The 11,467-nt window shown below is 39.5% G+C and overlaps 1 long non-coding RNA gene across 1 annotated transcript; it reads right to left on the reverse strand.

Annotated features, from left to right (window-relative positions):
- Positions 1-3,660: 3,660 nt before the first annotated feature.
- On the reverse strand, positions 3,661-9,720 carry LOC121277688. Its single transcript, XR_005942964.1, has 3 exons — positions 9,603-9,720; positions 7,511-7,539; positions 3,661-4,205 (listed from the first exon to the last, which is right to left on the reverse strand). It is a non-coding gene; the product is annotated as an uncharacterized LOC121277688 (long non-coding RNA).
- Positions 9,721-11,467: the final 1,747 nt, after the last annotated feature.

Below are 11,467 nucleotides of genomic sequence, written 5' to 3' on the forward strand. Positions count from 1 at the left end.
CTCCTCACTGTTTACCACCCCACCAATTTTCATGCCGGGGGAGCATCCCTCTTATCCCTGGCCCACGAAGAGACCTGGGCAAGATACCTACCAGCAGTTCCCTGTCGTTCTCATTTATAATTAAACAGCCCAAGGACTTTCAGTTTAATGTAACACTTCCTGCTTTTTCCTCCTACCAGCCAAACTGAAAAACAGGTTGTTGAAGAAACAAACACTTAATTAAGATAATTTTTCCAGCCTTTGTGGGATTCCATGCAGGCAGTAAATGTTCTAATTATGTAATAAACCTTGTATAAATGATGTGACAGGCCTATAATTTCTTTCTGTACTTGCTATTTAGTTGTGTGCAAGCAAGCAGCTATAGTTCTTCTGTAATTACCATCCACAATGCCATTTCTTTTGCATAGATTAGAGTGCCATATTGATTCTGAAAGAAAGACCAGCCTTTGAGGCACAATCTGCTGTCACACTCTTTGACTATATGAACTGACTGTTGTTGTGTGTGTTTTTTCCTTGCTGATAGAATTGCTGGCATGAAGAAATTAAAAACATTTGGATTTATATAGCACCGTTTCTGAACTCAGGATTTCCCAAAGCACTTTACAGCCAATTAATTACTTTTGAAATGTATCCACTGCTGTAAAGTAGGAAATGCGGCAGCCAGTTTGCACACAGCCAGCTCCCACAAACAGTCATGTGAAAATGACCAGATATCAGTTCTTGTTCTGTTGATTGATGGATTAATGTTGGTCAGAGCACCAGGAATAATTCCTCTCTTCGTAATGTGCCGTAGGATCTTTTACATCCATCTCGGTTTAGCATCACATTTGAGAAACAACACTTCCCTCAGTACTAATACTACAAAGAAAAGATTTATTGTCTGCTGGACAACTGTTGTCTCATCTCCTTTTGTTGCAACCTTTCTTATCTTTCTATTGTATTGAGAACACTTCTTAAAATATTTCCTCTATTGTTTCTTCTAATATCAAAATCTGCTGTTGGCCATGCTTTTTACCTTCCCTGAGTCTTCTATGTGTTCCAGTCAAATCTCTTCAATCCATCTTCTACTCTAACTCATTCTCTCCCAGGATAAGCTATTTCCTTGTAACATGGAGTGAAATAAAATCTACTGGCACTGCAATATAAATCATGAAGTTCATTAGCACTTCAGTTTAAATCACACAATTCAACCACAGAGCCTGTTGTCCATCATAAGATCACAAAGTAAACACAGCTGAGGGAGGCCATTGTGTCCTTCTGAGCTCATCAATTCAACCCCTTAATCACAGCATCTAACCGTATTTTTCAGTGAAGTTAAGGTTTTCATTCCCCTATCCAGATATCCATCAGAGCCTGATCTACATACTTAAAGGGGATCACACCAGCTTGGAGTGGGGGTATTTGCTGCCCAAAATTTAAAATTTTAGTTGCTCTATTAGGGTGGTAAAAGAGTGGGGGTAAGTTCCATGCTCTATTTCAACTGGGTGACCCCCTCCCCAGGTGGTGGTGGGGGAGGTAGTAGGGTGGGACAGGGACAGGAGGGGTGGGACAGTGAGCGGAAGGTTGTTGCAGGGAAGTTAAAATCTGACTAATTTGGCCAAACCTTGCCTCTTCCTTCCTCCAGCCAGCATGGCCCTTCCGCTTTTCTGATTCTGGCCTCATTTGCAACACCTCCCACACTCATCCCCACCACCCCAACTCCACTTCAACGCACACAGACAAACACCTGCTCCGCCTCTGGCAGCAGCACCTTTATTTATATGGACCTCATGAAGTACAAAGTACTGCCGAAACCCCTCCATCTTAAAATCTTTATGGACCATACCTTTCATTAATCTCCTTAAACTCATCTTTCATCATTCTGACATCCAATTTTCATTTTAGTGAAGAATGTTGGAGTATTTTCATTCGAGTAAAGCACCGTATCAGACCATATTGATATAGTTGAAGCTCCTCATTGTAATTACATTTTCCTGTAGTAAGCACAGTCTATGAAACAGTATCACTGTAATAATAAACACTCAGGTGAGAGTATTTTTCCTGTTTTCCCATGACTTGTCCACACAGTCATAGCTGGTTAAAAAGTCTATCAAAAAAGGAATGGGTAAAAATTGGGAAGGTGAGTGAAAATGGAAAGATTTACCACCAAGTGTGAGCATTCGATGTTGGAAATTATAGGTCAATTCCTTCACTATTTGATTGTGCTGATACGAGAGATTAAAACAGATAAAATACACCGGTCAAAATTATGTTTATTAACAAAATGTTAAACTAAAGTAACAAACATGTTAAAAAATGTCCATAAATGTTTCTAAAATTTCCAAAGTAAGCAACATCACAGTTAGAGGTTTGGTGAGGTAAGTGCTCAATATTAAAGGATCTCATAAGGGAATTGTTAACTTTAAGCCACTTGTTCCTGGCACCAATGGTGAAACCAAACAATTTAATGTTCCTCCCTTTGGTCTTGTCTTTAATCAAGGGTTCAAGATGTTTATATTTATCAATGTTTGTTTTGACCCAGCTGGAACCAAGATAATTCTGGTTTCCAAAGCACACTGTCAGATAACCTCAATCCCCGCTCAATGAAAGCAGCTCAGATGTATTTCATGGCCTTGATATTCGATTGGTCGGGAATCTTATTGTGCTTTTTAATCCTGGCATTTTTGATAAATAAAGAGTTCCCTGAAATGTGGGACATGGTGTCATTTGCAAAATCTCTATAGTCTTTAGAATGCCCATTTCTTCCCAAGGACAATGCATACTCATGGGTTAGATATTTGTTTTAATAAAATAAGTCTTTATAAAATGTGATTGCTTCATGTTATTAAAACTATAAAATCATAACTATTGGAAATAAAATCATTGTGAAAATAGAAAAGCCTGACCTCTTCGATATCCTAAGTAGGTCCACATGAGGTTCCTCATGTTGCTGTAACTATTTCCCTTCAGCGTGTGAAAACAAACTTTCATTTTGAATCAAACACCTGCGTAGTCAGAATTATTCTGAACTTGTAATTCATATAAACTTAAGTCACCTTTTGTCACCTGCTTGAATTTGTTCGAACTTGCAAAACTACTCTATTTTTAACCTTGTCAGTTTATTGTTGCACCAATTTTGTATTTATATAAAATTAATTGTGGAATCCAAACTGCTATTGCTGCTTTGCTGGCTTTGATGAACAGATAACATTAAACGTTCCAACTTAGTAAAGCCTGGAACAAAATACTGTGGAGGCGGGAATATGAAAATCTGAAATATAAACAGAAAAAGCTAGAAACACTCAGCAGGTTTGGCTGCTTCTTTAGAGAGAGAAACAGGGTTAACGTTTCAGATCATGACCTTTTATCAGAATTGGTGCTGGGGTTCAGGCTGATACTCGTGTCACTGTAGTCTACCTCAATTGTTATGATCTCAGTAGACAACAGTAACTTTTTTTCAAAGTAGACAAAAATTGAAATTCTGGTTATTTACCAAGAAAATGAAGCCACAATATTCCATGGTTTAAAACAGAAGGATTTTCACTGTGCAAGAGTCAAGAAGGCAAACATTAAATACTTTCTCTCCTATACTCTAACATCCAGAATTAACATGAGTTAAACATGAATTTACAGAGAAATTGTGATTGAAAAGAAACTATAAATAGCAAATTAAATGGCAGATATAACTATGACAGATTTTATGAATTGGTTCAGCAGTCCATTCAGATTTCAGTGATCACAGTGAGTCACAAACTCCTTCAAACTCTGTCTTCTCAGGAGGGATTTCAGATCCTTTCCTCCTAGGAGCTAGTCTGATCCCCAGCTGCCAGCAGCACACAACCAAACCGTGGTCCATGGGCATGGTCTTCACCAAAATTTGTACCCCTCTGCAGAACCTGCTCAACTTAGTCTGGGTGGCATAGACCCACCAATGTTATCTTCCAGTAATAGAAAGGCTGCAGCAACTTATTCTCTTTTCTTATTCTCGGCCTCTGGATTAGCCTCTTCTTCTTCTGTTCTGCTCCAGTGGACTCAACAACCACTACTGCTGCTTGGACTGATCTGTGTCTTTTACACTTTTCAACAAGGTTTCAGTTTCTATTTCCTAACTTCATCTTTCTCCTGATTTCCTTAGAGTCTATGAAGTTCCGTTTTATTTCTGGATTTACCTTTTCTGCTTCCATTTCAGTTTCATTTTCAGTTCAGCTTTCATTTTGAGATAGGGTCTGCCTCAGAAACATACAAATTAAATTTAAAAAATTTGATTCCATACACTTTCACCCCCTTGGTAAAGGAAAGCTTTACTGCAGTGAAGATTTCTTTTTGATAGCTTTGAAATGCAACAAGTCCATGTCATCATTAACATTTTAACAACTATCTTGTGACACATTGTATATGTAACCTTTCTATATTTCACAATTACATATATCGTATTTACAAAGTTATGAGGGTTCAACCAAAGCAAAAGCAAGTAAATGTAATAAGTAGGATTAGCAGGATCTAAACATCATAGAATTGTCAGAGCTCAGAGCTCGCCTACACCCTTTCTTTAAACTCGGGTCAGAGCATCAGTAATGTCATTGCTTTTCCTGGCAGCATGCTCAGGTTTTAGGCTGAAGGGCTGCAGCATCAAACTCCTGCAAAGCAGTCAAAGATTCTTCATGCAGAACTTTTCCAAAAACACCAGTGGATTATGATCAATGTACATTCATATCTCTCCTTGATTATTTGAAATGTATACCTCAAATTATTGCAGAGCCAAGACAAGACTTAATATTTCCTTCTCAATTGAGGAGTATTTTGTTGACATGTATTATGTTTTCTTGAGAAGTAGCTGACTGGACGCTCTATACCAGTATCAGCCCTTGCAGCAACACCACCCCTACACTGGCATCAATCGCTATTTTGAATGGTTCATTGAAATTCGGAATAACCAAAACAGATTGGTTTATTATTCTGGCTTTTAACCTCTCAAAGGCAGTGTGACAAGACTTTGTCCACTTAAATTTTATATTTGTTTTGAACAAGGTCACTTATGGAGCAACATCACTGAAATTTGTGACCACTCATTTCCAAACCTGCCCACCCACTGCCCCCCTGACCCATTGCAGAATCCACACATTCCAAGTGACCATAGTATTTCCAGTTTTGTTTTAGGGACCCGGAAGTCCAAAATTGCTCTAACTTTAGCTTCTCTGGGCAACATTCAACCTTGCCCTATGACTTGTCCCATCTTGCTCTTGGCAAAATCACTTTTTGCCAAATTTATCACCATATCAGCTTTTTGTAGTCTATCAAATAGTGCACTTATATGTTCCACATGTTCTTCCCAAGTGTTATGCAGATGTAGATCAACAGATCTTTGATTTATACAACACAGTTGTAGAATCCAGTAATGACTTTGTCAACCTTTGAAAGGTAGGTGGTGCATTCTTCCTCCCAAATGGCATAACCGTTCATTGGCACCCTCTCTAGGGTTTTGGAAGCAGAGATTTCTTTGGCTTGATCTGTCGTGGAACTTGTCAGTAACCTTTAAACAAATCGATCTTGCTAACAACGTCTGAATTTCCATCTCTATCAATGCAATCCTCAAGTTGGGGAATTGGATAAGAGTCAGTTTTTGTTTCAGCATTAACTTTCCTCTAATCAATGCGGAACCTAAGTGATCCATCAGGTTTTGGTACCAGTATGATTGAGAATTCCAGCTACTTTGATTTAGTTCAATGATATCAATGTCCAGCATAAATTTAATTTCCTCTTTTACTTGAGCCAATTTTCTAAGATTGAGTCGGTAAGGATTTTGCTTAAACAGTATAGCATTTCCCACATCAACGTCATGCATAGCTAAAGATGTTTGCCCTGGTCTATCAATACACAATGACTCATTTTTTAAGTAGCTTGGCTGTGTCACCCTGACACTTAACTGGAAGATGGTGTAATAGCATATTAAATCCAAATTTTTTAACACATCTGCATTGACTAATTTCATTGCTGGGGGTTTGATCTGAGAACTTTCAATCTCTGATTCGTTGCTTGAACCATCAAATGTATTCATATCTCCATTTTCCTTCTTTATTACTAAGAGCATGCTCCCTGGTTGACTAGCTGTCTGTCATAATATTGTTTTAGCATGTTTATATGACACACTCGTTGATTATTCCTCCTGTCTGGGGTACTAATTTCATAGTTTACCTCATTCAGTCTCTTCTTAACATAATAAGGCTTAACCTATCTTTCAGTGGTACACTGGCAAACTAGTACTTTATCCCCAGGTTTAAAGGTTCAAGTTTCAGCTGTCTTATCCACTCGGATTTTCATTATTTGTTGGGGAACCTTAAGATGTTCCCGAATTGCTGTGCATGCTTTTCTCAGACTTTCTCAAAACTTGGACATATAACCTAAGAGAGTAATTTCTTCTTCCTGGGTGATAATTTTCTCTTTAATGAATTTAAATGGTTCCCTTACTTCCTGTCCATAGATGAATGCAAAGGGACTGAAACCATTTGACTCATTAGGTGCATCTCTAATCTCAAAAAATAAAACTGAAATTCCCTTCTCCCTGTCCTGGGGACATTCAAGGCCGAAGCTCTGATCATTGCTTTTAAGGTCTAACGGCATCTTTCTAATGCCCCCTGTTGATGGTATGCAGGGAATTATCTGCTTTACTCTTAATCTACACATTGCCTTCTGGAATACTTGTGACATAAGATTTGATCCCTGATCAGACTGAACTTCTCTGGATAACCCATAGCTGGTGAAAAACTGATAAATCCATTGATTACAACATAAGGGCATTGCCTCTGGGAATTGGGTAGACAAATCCATAATGATTAAAAGATATTGATACCCCCTTTTGGTTTTGAGTAGGGGTCCTACACAATCCATTAGAACCCTACTAAATGGTTCATTGAAAGCAGGTATTGCGATCAATGGAGCTGGTTTAATCAATGGCTGGGGCTTCCTAACCAGTTGGCAGGTGTGACATGTCTTGCAGGATTCAACCACATCCCCATGCAATCCTGATTAAGAGAAGTGTTTCATTGTTTTAGCCTGAGTCTTTCTTTTTCCTAAATGATCTGCCAATGGAATTTCACGGGCAATTCTTAAAATTTTCCTGTGGTAACTAGGAGGGACAATAATTTGATGGAGTACTGTCCACTCCTCATCTGCTGGTCTCTGAGGAGGTCTCCATTTCCTCATCAATATGTAATTTTTGAGATAATAACATACGGGGACCTTTTCTGATTCTTCCTCAGAATATGCTGTCTGAGATAATCCCCACGAACCAGGGTCTGCCTGTTGGGCTTTGATCAATGAAGCTCGGTTAAATAATGCAGCCGTGCTATTTTCAGGATCTTTATCCTCATTCAAATTCCTGAAAAAAGTTCTATCCAGTCGGACACCTGAATTCTCCTCCCTCTCAATTGTTTCTACTTCATCCTGTCTAGCCTTACGATCTTGGGCTCTTGCTAACCATGCAATCTGGGAATAATCCAGGATGTTCCTCCTTCAAAATCTCAGTTTGACTCACCTCAGTCAGCTCTCTTGAAACTTTCAAACCTGCCAAATAAGTATTTAGTATAAAATTAGAAGTGCAAAAGTAGAATTACCTTTCAATAGGTAAACTAGGAACAATTTTCACAGTAACAGCTCCATTTACTAAGCCACTTTGTAAATGAACTTTATTAAAGGTAACAGGTTCATAAATCCCAAGAATATCTCTTAGTAATACTTTCTCTTTCATCAAACCACCTGGAAGACAGACTGTATCATCAGCCATCATCAATGACTGAACTGCCCCAAGATCTCTCAAAATATTAATTTGTTCACTTGTTTTATTGGAAGAATAAGGGAATACTTCTCCCTTAGAGACAAAACCTCTATAACCTCCAGTAACCTGACTCACTTCATCAGTACCTAGGGAAGAAATCCCTTGACTATCCTGAGCCATGTCCACCACTCTAATAGGTTCTGAGGGAGCACTTTGCAATTGTACTGTGACTACCGTTTTATCATCTGTTTCCTTTACTAGTACAGTCTTTTCTGAAGACTCCTTAGGTGTCCTTCTTACTGCCACTGATTTAAATTTCAACTTCCAATAATTTGCTTATACCTGCCCCAACTTATGGCAATGAAAGCATATTGGATTCTTTACATCACTTTTATCACCTTTGCTATTGTTTTTATTGACTAGAACAGCTTTTGCCTTCTCCCTAAAGCCAGAATCTCTTTGATTCCTCCTGTTTCCCTATGGGTTTAGAAATGGAGATCTACTGCCCCCTAGCTGCCTATATGATATATCATACCCATCTACCAGAACTGCCGCTTCCCTTATTTTAGAAAACTTGTGGTCTTCTAGGGGCTTCCTGATGGCTATTGGGATATTGTTTCAAAATTCTTCCATTATTATTACCTTCCTCATATTCTCAAGAGTCACTTCATTGATCAAAACCATCTGTCAGCAACATTTCTTTCTCCCTGGCAAATTCTATAAATGTTCAATTTTGTCTCTTCTTCAAAGTCTGAAATTTTAATTGATCTGCTTCAGGGACAAACTCATAAGCATTAAGTATTGCAGTTTTAACTGTCTCATAATTGGAAAATTGTCTTCCGAAAGACCAGAATAAACGTCCATTGCTTTCCCCACCAAAAGGCCCAGAAAAATAAGAGTCCGTGTGTCCTTTGGCCACCCTAGCTTTATAACCACTTTTTCAAATGAGATTAAATATCTCTCAACTCTGTCCTTACTGAATTTAGGCACCAGGCGAAGATTCTTTGTTAAATCAAACTTTGGAGTGGGACTAAGCTTTTCTTTAGCCAATTCATACTGTCTGATTTATTTCTTTTCTTATCTCCTTCCTCTTTTGCTAACTTCCCCCTCTAGCGTTCAAGCCTTTGCGTTTCTCTTTGTTTCTCTTTATCAAGTTCAAGATTTTCATTTTTTTTCCATTTCAAGCTGCTTTAGCCAACTCAAGCTGTGTTCTACCTGGGTCAGGATTTTCTTCTTCCAATCACAGATGCTGTGCTATTACCGCAATTATGTCTGCTTTTTTAACCTCTGCTTTTAACTCTAACTTCAACTTTTTTCCAAATGCTATTAACCTAACCCTGGTTAATTGTTGGAAAATAGTCAGGGATAAATCTTCCCTCTCCAGGAAAGCCATAGCAATGACGAAGCCATTCTGCTTTTCAATAAGCATACTAAAATTCACTGTGAAGTCTTATTAGCCTTAACCTTGGCATGTCCGAACACCTGTATCTGTCTGGGGATTTGAAATCCCGCACACAGCCCTCAACTTTGTTACAATCTCAGTCGACAACAGTAACTTTTAACAAAAAAAGATAGATGAAACTTGAAACTCTGATTATTTACTAAAAGAATGAAGCCATAATATTCCAGAATTTAAAGCAGAGGAGATTTTACTATACAAGAGTCAACAAGGCAAGCACAAAATACTATCTGTCCTATATGCTAACATCCAGAATTAACATGTGTTAAACATGAATTTAGTGATTACAGTGAGTCACAAGGAACTTCAAACTCTATCTTCCTTGTGAGAAGTTTTAGTTGCTCTCCTTCTAGAAGCTAGTCTGATTCTAGGCATTGGCAGCACACAACCAACCCGAGATCCACAGACAAGGTCTTCATCACAAATGGCACATGTCTGCAGAACCTGCTCAACTCAGTTTGGATGGCGTAGATCTAACAATGTTATTTTCCAGTAATGGCAGCAACTTATTCTCAGCTTCTGGATCCAGCCTCCTCCTCTTGAGTATTCTTCAGCACGTCTGCTCCATTGTACTCAATAGCTGCTATTGCTGCTTGGACTGATTTGTGTCATTTTATATCTTTCAACAGGCTTCCGTTTTGATTTCCCACTTTCAGCTAGTCCCTGATTTCCTGAAAGACTGGGAAGTTCAGTTTCATTTCTAGATTGACCATTTCTGCTTCCCTTTCAGTTTCATTTTCAGCCATGTTTCTGTTTTGAGGTAGGGCCTGCCCCAAAAGCTTACAAATTAAATTTAAAATGTAGGTTTTCTGACTCCGTGTTTGCGAGTTTGACTTGGGGAGCCTGGTGGTCAGTAGCCCATTCCAGCAGAGAAGAGGCAGCCTGTGATTTTGAGGCCGGGACGTCATTTACATTCGGGCAAGAGAGCTGCCGAGTTACCGAACAGGCTTCTCTCTGCAGTTTGTCAGGTTTGCTATGAATTAAAAAGGCTGGAACTGAAGCCAGGCAGGAAAGTAATGGAAATGGGGTTGGGCACTGGGGCGGCCGAAGGGGTGCACTCCAGACTGTGGAGAGTGGAGTCCCAGGGAAACAATGGCCCAGATAATTTTTGAGGGCCGCCTGAGGGGCACTCCAGCTCCTCCAAGGACCAAAAAGGTAATTCAATACTTGGCTTTGCTGGGCCTCTTCTCTTCCATTGCCCATGGAACTGATTGCCACTTAAACTGCACTGGATCTGACCAGTTCATGGAATCATTGAGTTATACAGCAACAGAAGAAGGCCTATCAGCCCATCATGTCTCTACCAGCTCTCTGAAAGAACTATCCAATTAGTTACATCCATTCCCATGTTTTTATGTTTTAAGTAGAGATCCAAATAACTTTTGGAAGCTATTATTGAATCTACTTCTATCAGCCACACAGTTAGCGTATTCTTGACTCATTTCTCCTCATCTTCCCCTCAGTTATTTTGAATCTGTATCCTCTGGATACCAACCCTCCTGCCCGTGGAAACAGTTTCTTTCTAACTATTCTATCAAAAAAGTTACCTCTAATAAATCTCCCTTAACCTTCCTTGCTCTAAGGAGAGCAATCCAGCTTCTCCATTCTCTCCAGTTAACAGAAGCCCCTCATCCCTGAAACCATTCTGGCAAATCTCCTCTTTGCCTTCTTGACATCTTTCCTAGAGTGTGGTGTCCAAATTGAAGAAAGGTCTGACCTGTAATTTATTAAGATTTAGGGCAGGATTTTCCCCATGTCGGGGGCAAAGTTGAATGGCGGGCGCGCACAGGTGTGTCTCTGATCAGCGCTCCTGATTGGGGGCATAGCGTCATTTTACGTGGGTGGGCCAATTAAGGCCCGCCCAATGCGACATCTGCATGGAAGCGCTATGCACTCCCTGTGCGGGTGGGGGGAGTCCCTAAATCGAGAGTGCACTCTTTCGCGCAAGCGCTCAAAAGAGTGCACTCATCTCCCTGAGGCTAAGTGCAGCCTCAGAGAGATTGGCTGTTCTGTGACAAATATTAAAAATAGAAAAAAATAAATTCCTGACATGTCCCCTCATTTGACACTGTCACTGTCACATAAGTTGGGACATGTCCATAATTTTTACAAAAACTTTAATAACATTTTTTAAACCCTACATGAAACCTCATCCCGCCAGTGGATGATGTTTGTTGTTTTTTCTAGTTCCCGCCAGGGTTCCCGGCCGACCTGCCAACATTAAGGTTGGACGGGCAGGTCCTATAATTAGCTAAATG

Source organism: Carcharodon carcharias, chromosome 5, assembly GCF_017639515.1.
Source record: "Carcharodon carcharias isolate sCarCar2 chromosome 5, sCarCar2.pri, whole genome shotgun sequence".
NCBI classification, from domain to species: domain Eukaryota; kingdom Metazoa; phylum Chordata; class Chondrichthyes; order Lamniformes; family Lamnidae; genus Carcharodon; species Carcharodon carcharias.